At 35.8% G+C, this 14,118-nt stretch overlaps 1 protein-coding gene and 1 long non-coding RNA gene across 3 annotated transcripts in view; one reads left to right on the forward strand and one right to left on the reverse strand.

Moving 5' to 3' along the window:
* The window catches only part of KCNT2 (potassium sodium-activated channel subfamily T member 2), a 425,289-nt gene that overhangs the window by 25,718 nt on the left and 385,453 nt on the right, over positions 1-14,118 (forward strand). Inside the window, exons 2-3 of one of the 2 annotated variants that reach the window (XM_082857000.1) lie at positions 9,202-9,258; positions 11,466-11,602. The exons of the other annotated variant lie outside the window; for it this stretch is intronic. The gene's annotated coding sequence lies outside the window, so the exon portion shown is untranslated. The remainder of the gene's footprint in view (positions 1-9,201; positions 9,259-11,465; positions 11,603-14,118) is intronic. 2 annotated transcript variants of the gene reach the window in all.
* LOC309973135 overlaps positions 1-14,118 on the reverse strand; it is a 30,752-nt gene that overhangs the window by 16,033 nt on the left and 601 nt on the right. The window contains exon 2 of the long non-coding RNA XR_014326814.1: positions 9,675-9,759. This is a non-coding gene — a long non-coding RNA (uncharacterized lncRNA). The remainder of the gene's footprint in view (positions 1-9,674; positions 9,760-14,118) is intronic.

The following is a 14,118-nucleotide window of genomic DNA, read 5'->3' on the forward strand; positions in this document are numbered from 1 at the left end:
TGTTATCGAGATCTTAATTTTGATTTTTTTCCTTGAAGTTCATAATCAAATTTTAAAAACAGGCTTTTGGACTCTATTCCTTGATTTCTTGCATATTCATGAATTTATTTCTTTTATACTAAAATGTCAACTTGACTGAATATAAAAAGTCTTAAAAAAGTCTTGAATTGCACTTCTTTTTCATAAGGACTTCATAAACATTATTTCACTTATTTTAAACATATGATTATGTGCAAGACTTTAATATTATTCTTATTTTCTCATTTGCATGATTTGTCCCCAGGATGCCCATAGGATGCTTTTTATTTTTTAACTAACTTAAATGTAATTTTATTTACCTTTTTAAGTTACAAAATAAGATGTGGTATTTTAATCATTCATATAGCACAGAGACAGAGAAAATGTCAATAGCCTTTATATCCTCCACGAATCTCCTCTCCTAAGCTTGTTTTTCTAAAAATATAAATATTTATTAAATTATAACACAGATACAGAAAATGTGCAAATCATATATATATATAAAGCAAATTAAGTTTATAAATGTGAATACACCAATGTGAGCAGCATATAGTTAAGAAAACAGTACAGCACCAGCATTCTAGGAGCCCCCTCATGTTCCATTCCTTCCCCAAGGAGTAACCACTATTCTAACAGCTAAAATAGTTTTGCTTATTCTTTAAAGGACTGAAAACAAAGAAGTTCTTTGGTAAATGAAATTTCACATAGGAACAAAGACAGATGGAACGTGACACGAAGTTTATACTTTTTATTAATAAAAGCATTTGCTTACAGAGTGCCATATCAAATGAAAAGAGGCATGCATAGTTTGAATAATCATATCTGAACTACATTTTGTGAGCAGTTTGAAAGAAGACTAAATTTCCATACCTTCAGGTGTCAATGATTGTACTTATGTGGGAAGGATGGTAGAGTTTTGACTCATTGCCGTGTGTTTAATGATGCTTCTTAAAAAAATCTTAAGTTAGTGATTACAAGTCTATTTAGCAGGGTCTTTTTGATAAAATGTCTTATTGAAGAATTATATATAAATGATCATGGGTCATAACTGTACATGACACAAGATCGTTAAACAGAAAACCACCAACATTCTAGAAGTCCCTCTTCAATATCCTGACTTCTAAAACTAGTGTTTTTGTACATTATATAAACGGTATCATATACCATGCACTCTTTTGTAGCTTCTTTCCTTCAACTTTATGTTTGTGAGATTCCTTTTCCTTGTTCTGGGTAGTTGTACTTTGTTCTTTCTCAGTGCTGTATCATATTCAATTGGTGACTAAACAACAATTTATTTATCCATTCAGCTGTTAATAGGCATTTGGGTATTTTTTGACCATTATAAATAGTGTTGCCTTGGGCATTTTTGTACATTTCCCATAAAAATATATACCTAGGAATGGAACGGTTAGCTTGTTTGTGGGATATACATGTGTTCAGATTTAGTCAATTATGCCAAAGGGTTGTCTAAAGTAGTTGCACCAATGTCCATTTCTGTCAGCAATAAATGAGAGTTCTGGTTTCTCTAAATCCTTCTCAGTGTTGTGTGAATTTTTCATTTTAGTAATTTTCTGTGGGTTTGTAATGATAATGCACTGTTTAAGTTACTTTAAGGTAACTTATTTAACAGTTTTATACTACTCAACAGTTTTTTTTTCTATACTGCTACACAAAGATATGCAGATTTTCCCATTTCCCCCTAAAATTTGTATTCAACATTTAAAACATATGCATTGTTATTTATAACATATAATGAAGAATAACTATGAAAAAAACCTACCCTTGCTTAAGAAATAGAACATTATCTTTGTAAAATTCCTTATCCATCTTTGAAAATCAATATTTTCAAAAACATTGGTTTGCGCTTTTTTTTGCTATGTAATCATTACTTTAAGCTTATTATGTATTTTTTAAAATTGAAGTCCAGAAGCAGTGGAGACAGTCTTACTCTCTAGTCCAAAGTCACTTTACCTGCTCTCCAGAATGGCTATACCTGTCTCTCTTCCCAGACAGCACATGTAGTTCCCTGTATCCTCATATCTCACTATTGTTTTAATTTGCATTGCTCTAGTTATTAATGTGTGTAAACATCTCTTTCTATACTTCATATACTTATTAGCTTTTTTCCTTTCCCTTTCAACAAAATTCCTGTTCATATCCTTTTTATGTTTTTAATGAGAAATCATACATTTCATTGTAAATATGCAGAAATTTCTTGTATCATATATTTCTAATATATTCTAAAGTTACCCCTCATTGATTTTAGGTATTGTAAATGTCAGATTCCCATTCTGTCATTGGTCTATTAACTTTGACCAGGTGATTTTCATTTCCCTGATGATTAGTGATGTTGAGATCTTTTCATGTGCCTGTTGGCCATCTGTATGACTTCTTTGAAAAAATGCCTATTCAGGTCTTCTGCCCATTTTTAACTCAACTTGTTTTTCTTTGCTATTGTGCTGTATGAGTTCTTTGTATATTTTGGATATTAAACCTTTAACAGACATATCATTTGCAAATAGGTTCTTCCCACTCAGTGGGTTGCCTTTTCACTTTGTTGATGGTTTTCTCGCCCTTCTTACATTGCTCTTTTCCTACATGTTTAATTTTTTTTACCTATGAGTATGTCATCCACGCTTATTTCTTTCTGACTTTTACTAAGTTTGAATGGGGCACATATATCTGGTTGAAGTATCTGCTGAAATATATTAAAGCTGAGAGGTATAAACTAAAGCAGTGGAAGCTTAGGACACATCTTCATCACCTCTGTTTTGTCGTCTCCTTCGTAAATGTTTCCACTCATTATTACCTTTCCCATGTCTGGTAAGCAGAAAATCTTGAGTTTTCACAGTAAAGCCCTATGTTTCAGGTGTCTATGATATATCTCACCATTATTAATTTATTTTCATGGACTTTGATTAGCTGTCACCACAATGACTGTGGTGTATTCTCTGTCTTCTTGTTTGCTTCCTGAAAAGATGGTGTATGTATGAATCTTCTTATTTAGCCTTCCCTCACTTCTCAGGCTTGCTTTAGACACCTGTACTCTGCTCACACCTCCATTCCAGGTATCTTTGATCCTTTTAGAGCTCTTCTCCCTACTTTGAAGGACCTCTGAATTATTTAAAGTGTCTCTAGGAGTTTGCATTTGTTCTTGTCACCTTTTGCCATTTTGGTCCCAATAATATTTTTCTTTAATTTCTTTTTGGAGGTTGTGATTTGGACTGTGACTATCTCCTGTTCCCGTGGAAGATACAGCAGCCCCTATTTTTTACATTTGGTTGTTCTTTCAGTTGGCATTACAGTATAAAATAGATAAAATTACAGAAGGGAACAATGTTTAATTCTCTGAAATTGGGTAAAACTTCGGTCAGTAAAAATATTTTCTAATTTGCTCATCTTTTAAAGTCTGTTATTATTATGCAATTTTACATTTCTCTGTAGGATCAGGTGGTCTGCTGCTTTGTGGTGGTTATGTGAATACTGCAGAATGTAAAATTTGGGACTCACATATGGAATGCTGGTCCATGCCAATGATGTGAAAATTGGCATCCAAACAGCAGTGAAATTTGCTGAGAAAGAAAATGTAAAGTTGTTGTACTACTTAGTTTTATTAGGAAATGATTCTGGTATGGGACCAAAAAAGGACTGGTAATTATTCATAGCACTATTGAGGAGATTGTCATATGTGACATAAGTTTATTTATTGGTTAGGACTTTTTTTCAGGTGCAAATGATAGAAATTCAAACCATCTTAAGGAAAAAAAGGAGAGCTTATTGATTCCTATGACTGAGTATTCTAAGAATGATGCTTACTTTAGTCATGGCCAGCCCCAGAAGCTTAAAAAATATCTTGTATTGCTGCAAAAGTCCGGTCAGTTCCAAGTTATTTACAAGAAGGACACACATAACTTCTTAGAAACCCCAGAAGAAAGAGAATTGCTGACTCGCAATACCCATACATGAAAGATTCCCCTTTCCCATCGTCCATACTCTTTGACCCAACTTAGATCATGCAGCTATGTAAGAATGTGTGTTGAATTCCACTGTGATCAAATGAGAAGAGTAGAACTTTTATGTACAAAAACAGGATGTTGGTAGAGCAAAACTTAAGTCCAATATAATTAGCTGGGCTGTACTCTTTCAATACCCTGATTGCGATATAATCTTGGGAAAGGATTTGCATTTCTACTTTAAGTATGTGCAGAGTCTCTGAAGCCTCTTCTGTTTTGTTTTGAAGAGGACTGGAGGAAAGAACAAACCACAAGACTAGGCTATTTCAGTGATCTTTATTCTTTAGCTGCAGATTGGAAAACCAAACACCAGGATATTTACTCTGGCAGTTTCAAGTTTTGCTTGGAATCCTAGGTTTCAAGATGTTCTCTTGTTTCTGTCGGAAGTGAATGAACTAGTCCTCTGAATTTCTTCCAGCATCTTGAAATCATAGGAAGGAATATAGAAGGCAGGACGATTAAATGCAGAGGAACTAAGTCTTCTGTGGTACAATTAGGTCACCACATCAAGCTTTGGCTAAAGATGTTCTACTTCTCGATTTTTCCATATATGAGACAATACACTTCTTTAATGTTTTATGGTGTAGTAGATCAGGTATTCTGTTACTAATAATCAAGAACATCCTAAGTGATACTCCAGCTTATTTTGGCCCTTAGCCTTGACTAAGTGTCAGAATCTCCTTTCATGAGAATTAATAATCTGCTAATCTGGATATGTCATATTCACCTTAATGTTCTCTGATGTCCCTCTTCCTATAACAACTCCTCTTGCTCTATCTAACTAGACCCAGTACCTAGAATATTTCCTCTGTATTGAGCATCCTCATTTTACTTTTGACTTGATCTACTGACTTGGATCTTCTTTAGAATCCAATTCAGCTTTTGCAGAACCTCTAACATGGTCTCTTTACTACTACTAAGTTACGATTTTGGCAACTTTATTTTCTTTCCTCTTTGATTCATTCCTACTCACTAGCTCTCACATGACTCTAGCATAAAAGACCTAGCTTCTAGTTTGCTCTTTCTAACAACTGAATTTCACCTAGGAATTTGGAATCGGTCTTCCATCTGTGATCAGGGAGCTGAGGCTTAGCAAAGCAAAAAAGCATTGAAAGAAAATGAGAAGGTGGGGAATTTCAAAACAAAGCTATTTGATTTATTATTTTTATAGTCTTGGTCCTATCTGAACCATGTTCTAGTATAATTAAACTGGATAAATTGTTTTGGAAAGACTATCTGAGTAAAACAGGTAAGTCACGGAGAAATCATGATCTTAGAGAATTTGGTAGTCAACTCCTAGGAAAATTATCTACTAATATTTCAAGAAATTAGTTGAAAACTCACTTTGGCTGTCAGGTCATTAACGTATAATAGCATTCAGGTTTTCTGTACTACCCTGTGCAACATGGTGATTTTCTCAGGGCTTAAATCCAAGTGAGTGTATAGGCTTATAGGCAAAACAAAAAGAAATAGAAGTGCAAATTAAAGTTGTTTCTTTTTTTTTTTTTTAATTTTTTTTTTTTGCGGTACGCGGGCCTCTCACTGCTGTGGCCTCTCCCGTTGCGGAGCACAGGCTCCGGATGTGCAGGCTCAGCGGCCATGGCTCACGGGCCTAGCCGCTCCGCGGCATGTGGGATCTTCCGGGAGCGGGGCACGAACCCGTGTCCCCTGCATCAGCAGGCGGACTCTCAACCACTGCGCCACCAGGGAAGCCCTAAAGTTGTTTCTTATTCATGTTTCCTAAATCTGGGTGAATGCCTTGTTAAAAATGTTCATTGTAATATTCTGAAATACATATTGCATTTCTTCACACTAATCAGTATTTCAATATATTTTGCATTGATATTTGAGTAGGAGGTGGTCACCTTTCCTCCTAATTATTGATTTGGCTGTGACATCTCCAGATTGCTTTTGGCCATATCCTTATTTTCTGCAACTGTAAAGTTTGCGTGAAGCCAGCGTAAAAACTGCATTTCTCATGGAGCTCTGTAGCACATGTACAGCTTATTGCATCTGAACTCAATATGGTGTGTATTTTTTTCTGCTTTGCATGTGAAAATAATTCAAGATGCTTGTTTTAATTTTAAAAGCCTCCATGATCTGGCTTCTAACTAGAGAATATTTAAGGTACTTTCTGATTATCCATATTTATTATTTCCATGGGAGTTCAGAAGAATCACTGAGCAGCCGGATATTTTTTTCTTTTTAATTTTAGTATATTTTTACATTGCTTCAATTGCTCTGAGGGTACATAGCTTATCTCTTAAAAGGTAATCAAAGCTGTTCAACCAGTTGTGTGAAATTGGAAACGCGTAATTAAATTCATTAGTTGCTGAACAGCAAAGACGAGTTTATATTAAGGAAAAGACTCCTAAAAATGTGGATACCTACATTTTGAAAAACACTTGTAATAAGAATGGCATAGTATGTGGTGAACACCCTTCTAAAATATTTAGACGTGTTAATGTATTTGATCCTCAAAAAATAAGTGCTCTAATTATTCCATTTCATAGATGGGGAAACTGAAGCCCAGTGGTTAAGTTGCCCAAGGTCAAGCAACTGATAAATGCCAGTGTCAGGGTGTAAATCCAAGCAGTCCAGACTCAGAACATGTATACATGATCACCAAAGAATATTGCTTTTCAGGTAGTTGGGTGGATGGGCTGGTGGGCAATGGGACCAGGTACGCGGGGAGGTCAAGCGAAAGGGTAGATTTTGTGCCAAACTATGCCCACTTCTGGAATTCAGAGCCTAAATGATGGAACTGCAGGAAAGGATTTACTAAGATTTTATTTGTGTGTATGTGTGTGTGTGTAAAAGATAGGACACAACTTTTGTACCCCTCGGGTTGGAGTGACCTAGGAGTAAAAAAGGTAGCATTTACATTGAAAATGAGATACATACTGACTCACTACTTTCAAATAATAGCTTTTCAGATACCTACCAAGTGTGAAATCACTAATAATGTATCACCTTTTAAACGGCAACCTCTTCAAAGATATGTCTAATTTTCTATAATTTTGTTCTTTTCCTGAAGACTGAATATAGAAGGCTCAATTGAGGCTGAGAAGTTGCTGCTAATGGCCATGCCTAATGATTCCCTCTCTTTTCTCAATCCCTAGAACGAGTATTCAACATCTTGTCATTAGTATCAGTATTTGTAGTTTTGTTTCATTCTTATTTTTATGACAATAGAAAAATGTACAGTAAATACACATTTTATAATTTGTATACTCAAATGGTACAAATCAAGATGGCAATGGACGCAGAGCTACCATTTAATACCTTAAAGTGGAGAGCTATCTGAAAATAAGATCAAAATTTGGTGTATGAAAGCAATATAATTAATATTTACAACATAACTTTATAGCTAAAGAAAATACATGAGTGTCCAGAGTCTTATGTATTCATAAACACCAGTAACCTCAATGTATCTAACACTATTATTTGTGAAAAAAAAGTGTGAGGTTTTTCTAATTTCTTTGATTTCTTTATTATGTGCTGTGTTTACACCATCATGTTATTTGCAATGAAAATTACTACTATTAGCTCATAGCCTAGGAACACTGCATAATAATCAGGAAAATTGGACTTCCATATCATTTATAGTGAAATGGGTATTGAGTGATTTATTTTAGCTTTCCATTTCCTCTATCTAATCATCTTCAGAATGAGAAGAATATCTATTCTCTTAATATAAAATATTGTCAAATTATTATAAATTTTAAACAAATGAGTCTGGGGTCATTTTTAACACTGGAATGGACATGCAGTAACTGTGTAAGTTGTTAATATATTCTAGAAATAACACAGAAATCACCAAAAGTTTTCCTCCTTGTAAATTAAATTTCTAATAGGAGGAATCAATAAAAAAATTAATGACAATGTTTCAATGCAAGTAAAACCATTTTAATTGCAAAAATCATACCCCATATACTTTTTCTTTCTTGCAAGCAAGCATTACTCTATTTCTCAAATCACACCCTCATGAGAGAGGCCCTATTACACCTAATAAAAGGCTGTGATGAAACACTTTTTAAATTGGCATGCCTTACTTAGTTAAGCATGGCACATGCACATGCATGTGTACACACACACAGAAAAATAATATCTATATGGGCGATGCAATTTTCCCATATTGGAATTGAAAAATCTAGGCAATTATTCAACAAGATTATTGAATCATTTTCTCTTCCTTTACTCCGCCTTACTTTCCTTTCTATCATTGAGCAAACTCTGTTCTGGGGTCCATACTATATACCAGGCACTGTTCTGCATGCTGACAAGATCAACAAGGCCCCTGCCCTCATAGAGCTTATATTGATCACAGTGGGAGTGAAGGACTAGGGAAACACAAACACACAGAGCATCTCCATGTTGGATGATTAGAAGAGTCTGCTCTGATGACGTGACAAGGAAGTTATGAGGCAGCCGTGGCAAGAAGGGGGAATTACAGTTCAGGGAAAACAAACAAGTGATGGGAAGTCCCTCAGGGGGAAAAGGAGGTAAATGATGGTGGATCAGTAGGACTTTGACTGGGCAATCATAATTTTAATTTAGATGACCAATCGGGAAACACAGATATCTACTAGTTATTGACCATAAACCTTCTTTCTCAGCTCTATTGGGAAGAACATGCACTTTGGAGTCAGAAAATCAAGGTTCTGAATCTTGGCCTAGCACCTTCTATCTGGGTAACATTATCTGAGCCTAAGTTTTCCTACCTTTCAAAACTGGACAAAATTATTTGGTTTTCATAATTGTTGTGAATCTCCTACATAATATCTGGCACATAACAGTTACACCGCAGCTATTAATTTTTTAGCATTTGTGCGTTATTATGCTTGAAGAATGACAAGGAAGGATACAACCTAATCCATTCACATATGTAGCTTCTCACCCACTCACTAGACAGTTGTTGATCACCCACTAATTGACAACCCTTGTGAAAAAGGCCAAGTCGTAGCTGCCATTACTTGTTTTAGAAGGTTTGGAGATGACAAGGGTGAAGGTGGAGGAACGAACATGAACAGGGTGCTTTGTCTGATCTACCCGTGAGCTGGATTTGGGACCCTAGCAACATAAGGATGGGTAGATCGAAGATGAGAACTGGAGTTTTCCAAACATGCTGGAGATTTTTTTCCCTGCAGAAAATATATTTGTTTTGTAGGTAGAAGACTCATGTGGGTGTGATTCCTGGATTACTGTCGGATAAAATGCTTCGAAGGTATTGAATCACATTTGATACTAAATAATTCCCCCTTTGGCTCTGTGTTTTTCCTCCAAAAAATCAGTCAAAGGAAGAGAGTTTAAAAGCAGGTAAAGGGAGATGATGTGTGTTATCATTAAGAGTGATGCTGAATAAGATGTGTGTTGAGGGAGAGCTTTGAGAAAAGGGAAGGAAGCAAGGAGGAAGCTCACAGAGGACATTGCTCTTAATATATTCATAATAAAAGATTATATTAATATATTAAATTAATATAACTCCTGACAAGCTTCCACCGTAAAGCACACACACAGATTTGCCTCTCGGGCAAGTCTTAATTTTAGAATGACAGAAACCACTAGAAGTGTTGGGTAAATCATGTTACTTACCACAATATCTTCATAAATCTCCAGATGGCCTTCCTCTAAACTACTTACCTGTGCTTTTCAGGTGGAATTGGTGAATCAGTTGTGATGGTCTGCCTTTTCCTTTTCTCTCTACTGCTTCCTCTTTTCAGTGTTGCTGAAATAAAAATTATTCTGCTCATGTGGCTGGACATGCTTAGAATATAGGGCAGGGTTTGTTACATTTTTCTTCCTGCAGATAGAATCTATTTTAGCTTGAATCAAGGGTCACAGAATAAAACTAATTAAGAAAATAGAGAAATGCCCGTCTCTACGCTGCGGGTAGAAGCTGAATTCCCTTCTGTCATCCCTCCCACCTCTCCAGCCCATCCCCTTTCCCGGGAACCTTTACAGGCTCAGTGTCTGCCCTGCTGTGCTCTCCCAGTGCCTCGAGTCAGGTACATTTACCCCTCTATATGATGCTTCCTGATTTTTTCTGTCTGGATAAGAATTTGCTTCTTATATTCAGACCCACAGATTCAAACCTTCTTGACTTCTCCCTTTTGCAGATGGCTCACAGTGAACTCATTTTCTCACTCAAACCTATTTCTATATTCCTATCTCACCCAACAGTAAACTCTTCACGTGCTTACTCATCCCAGAAGCCTAGAAAGTATCATCGATTCTTCACTCCCCATTAAATTTCATAGTCTCTCTCTCACTTATCCAGTCCTGCCAGTACCATCTTCCTAATTTCCTACAAATCTGTCCTCTCCTTTACATCTGCATTGTAACCACTGCCTCATTTCAGACAACTGGCATATCTCTCCTGACATACTGTATGGCTCATAAATGGTCCCCTTTCTTCCCTTCCTGTCCTCCCCACCAATCAATCATCTGCACTGCTAACCGTGGCGGTCTTTCCAAACATAAACTGGGCTTTGTCACTTACTTACTTAAAAATCCTCAAGAGATTCATCACTGTCTACAAGTTGAAACCCAAACTTGTTGGCATGACCTGCCTGGCCTCTCCAGATGATAAATGAAGGCAGCTCCTGGCTACTAACCTTCCTGCCAATTTTCCTCCCTCCTCTCTGCCCCCTCCCCATCTAAATACAGACCCTGAGCTCAAATTACCATTGCTTTCTTATATCCATTATCTGTACCTGTATACTTGCTGATTCTTCTCTTACTCACTCACTTTTTTCATCCCTCAGTATAGATGTGAGCTCCTCCACAAAGCCTTCCCTGATTTTCCAAAACCAGAATATGTCCCTCTGAGCTCCTCAGAAACAGGGCTGCCAGTGCTAATGAGTGTGATCTGCCACATTCTAGTGTAACTATTGTATGGTCTTCCTCTCCCCCATTAAGACTATGAGAGGTTCAATTCATAGTAACTACTCCATGAATCTTTGTTTAAAAAAATTAATTGAACACATCTCTCTCCATTACACTGAGATGTTGCTATGTAGCTTAATGATGCTGAATAGATGTGGATTATCCTGTCTTTTTCTGCCTACACAGATGAAGCATCTATGAAGTAGGTAGTCTAACACATAGAAAGTTACTTTTTTCTATTTAAAATTCATTTTCAAATAGCTTTTACAGGTCTAGGTAGACATAATCATTGACAGTTTTGAAAATGTTGTCATAAAAATAACATGTAATATGCACATATTTTTCGGGTAAAAAAATCCATCATATTCTATACTCACAACTATGTTCATTATTCACAAGATAATGATCAAGAAACTGTTTTTTTGTAAGTAAAATCATTCTTCAATCATGGGAATGACTCATTTCTTTTTATATTTAAATATTAATATAATCAATCAGTGTACTGGAAATCAAAAATTTAAAAAAACAATTTTTTTTCTTTTAAAGAAAAGGAAGAAATTAGAAGATATTCTCAAATGTGTTTTCTGGAAAGAAAAATTCTTAAACTAGGGAATGAATCTTCTCCCTAATTCTCATTCTTAACATGCTCTACTCCATCACCATTGTAATTCAGAAGATTTTTGGTGAGTACTCTCTTAGTAGTATGGGACCAAATTAGTCTATTGCTCTAATCTACACTAGATGTTGATTAGGGTGCTTAAGAACACCGGTGAGTAAGGTGCAAAATTGTAATGTACAGAACCAAGTTTAAAAATGTTTCTAAAAAAAAAAAAAAAAAAAAAAAAAAAAATGTTTCTAAAAATCGAATTTCATGTTATAGTAGGATGAAAGCTCTCACACACACACACAGAGAAAAAGAGTCTATGAAATGGGACCTTAAAAGAGCACAATGAAAAAAGGAAACCAAGATAAAAAGAGGGAAAGAGGAAAATATATTTTAACAGCAGGAACTGACATGACAAAAAAGAGAAAAAAGTATAGAAAGAAAGGTGGGAGAGCTAAAAGTCAAAATTAATGACAAAAAATGAAAAGTCTGCCTTCAGAAAACTGACAAACAAATAGAATGGAGAGCAAAGGATCTTCCAATTCTAAATGTAAGTTTCAATGTCCAAATATTGCTATATTTTAAGAAGTCAGGATAGTATTTGTTAGATGGCATTATTCTTTTTATTTTCTTAAACTTAGAAAGATAAGATTCTTCACTGTGACAAGTTTAAGGCACATAGTGGTCTCCACCTGCTTTGACACAGTACAGTCCTTTGTACCCTTTGTATCCTTAACAGCTGGGCTATGACACTACTAGCTGAGCAAGTTTTTACTTCTTCTATTTTTTTTTTCTTTCTGAGGTACTTGCTCCCTCTTAAAATGTTTTCTGGGCACTTGGAAGCCAAATAATTAAGACTGCCATAAAAGTGACACCAAAATAAGGTGTACAGCTTTCTTTTCTTTTTTTAACTATATCTTTATTGGAGTAGAACTGCTTCACAATACTGCACGAGCGGCATATAGCCTGAGAAAACCCTAGTTCAAAAAGAGTCATGTACCCCAGTGTTCCTTGCAGCACTATTTACAATAGCCAGGACATGGAAGCAACCTAAGTGTCCATCGACAGATGAATGGATAAAGATGTGGCACAGATATACAATGGAGTATTACTCAGCCAGAAAAAGAAATGAAATTGAGTTATTTGTAGTGAGGTGGATGGACCTAGAGTCTGTCATACAGAGTGAAGTAAGCCAGAAAGAGAAAAACAAATATTGTATGCTAACACATATATATAGAATCTAAAAAAAAAAAAGGTACTGATGAACTTAGGGGCAGGACAGGAATAATGAGGTAGACATAGAAAATGGACTTGAGGATGTGGGGGGAGGGGGAAGCTGGGGCAAAGTGTGAGTAGCATCGACATATATACACTACCGAATGTAAAATAGCTAGTGGGAAGCTGCTGCATAGCACAACTTTCTTTTAAGTCAAATGCTATTGCTTTACTCTCTAATCTCTAGCATTGCAGGAGTCTAACACTCAACAGCTATTTTTTTCCTGTTTTTAGCACCTTGCTTCTGAGTCTGTTACTGATACATAAATATTTCAGATTTCTGCCAAATATATAAAGGCAGACTATAATAATATAAATAAAAATATAAATATTAGCCTGGAACATTAAAAAAAAGTAAACTTCACAGAGCTATCTTTAAAGAAGATGATAAGGTCCAAAATATAAAACAGATATTCTCTCTCTCTCTTCCGGCCCCATCTCCCCCCAACTAACAATGTAGTGATATAACTTTCTCATTTGGCAAAGGGATGACAAAAGTTTATGCAAAAAAACATAAATATACAACTTTGGAGCTAAAGCAAATGTGAAAAAAGATTAATTTACTATCTTTAAAAGCTTTTAATGCATCTCAACATTGTTAAGATTTTACTCATTTTGAATGCACTGTCCTAGAGAGATAAGCCACAGGAAGGGGGATAAGATGTAGAAAAATGCACAGCAGGCCATAATATAATAAGCACTACAAGCAAAATACTCACAGAGGGTATGAAGGGTTCAAAGGAAGAAGGCATTTTAACCAGCTGGACGCATCAGGAAATCTAATAGAGGAGATGTCATTTGAGATGGGTCTGGAAGAATGGGTTGGATCTGGACGACAGAGACATCTATTTCCACTGATTCTTCAGATTTAGGTAGGTACTCATTCTATTTTATCTGTTATTACCTTTTTGCTGATTTCTTCTTGAATTTCTAACGTTCTGTATTAAGCCCTCCACTACATGACCTCACTGAGAATTTAATCATACCAGATTAATCACTGTCTCCCGAATAAACCAAACATTTAAAAATATCCCTTTGCCTCTACTCATAGGCTTCTCTTTCCTCACTCCATTGCTTTCTTCCCTTCCCTTGAGTAAGTTGCAAACTAGCATAGAAGTCTTAGTTCACTTTCTATGTCTTGACCCTTCCCTGCATGAAAAAGTGTGTTATCTCACAGGTATTTCCAAAACTCTTTATATGTTGCTTGATTACTGTGTCTCATATTGTATCACTTCATTTATAAGCTTGTTCCTGCAAGCAAACGATGAGATCCTGAGGGCACGGGCCGTGATACAGTCTTGTATCCTCAGGCCCGAGTCT

The sequence above is a fragment of the Leucopleurus acutus genome, assembly GCF_964270905.1.
Source record: "Leucopleurus acutus genome assembly, chromosome: 2".
NCBI lineage: Eukaryota > Metazoa > Chordata > Mammalia > Artiodactyla > Delphinidae > Leucopleurus > Leucopleurus acutus.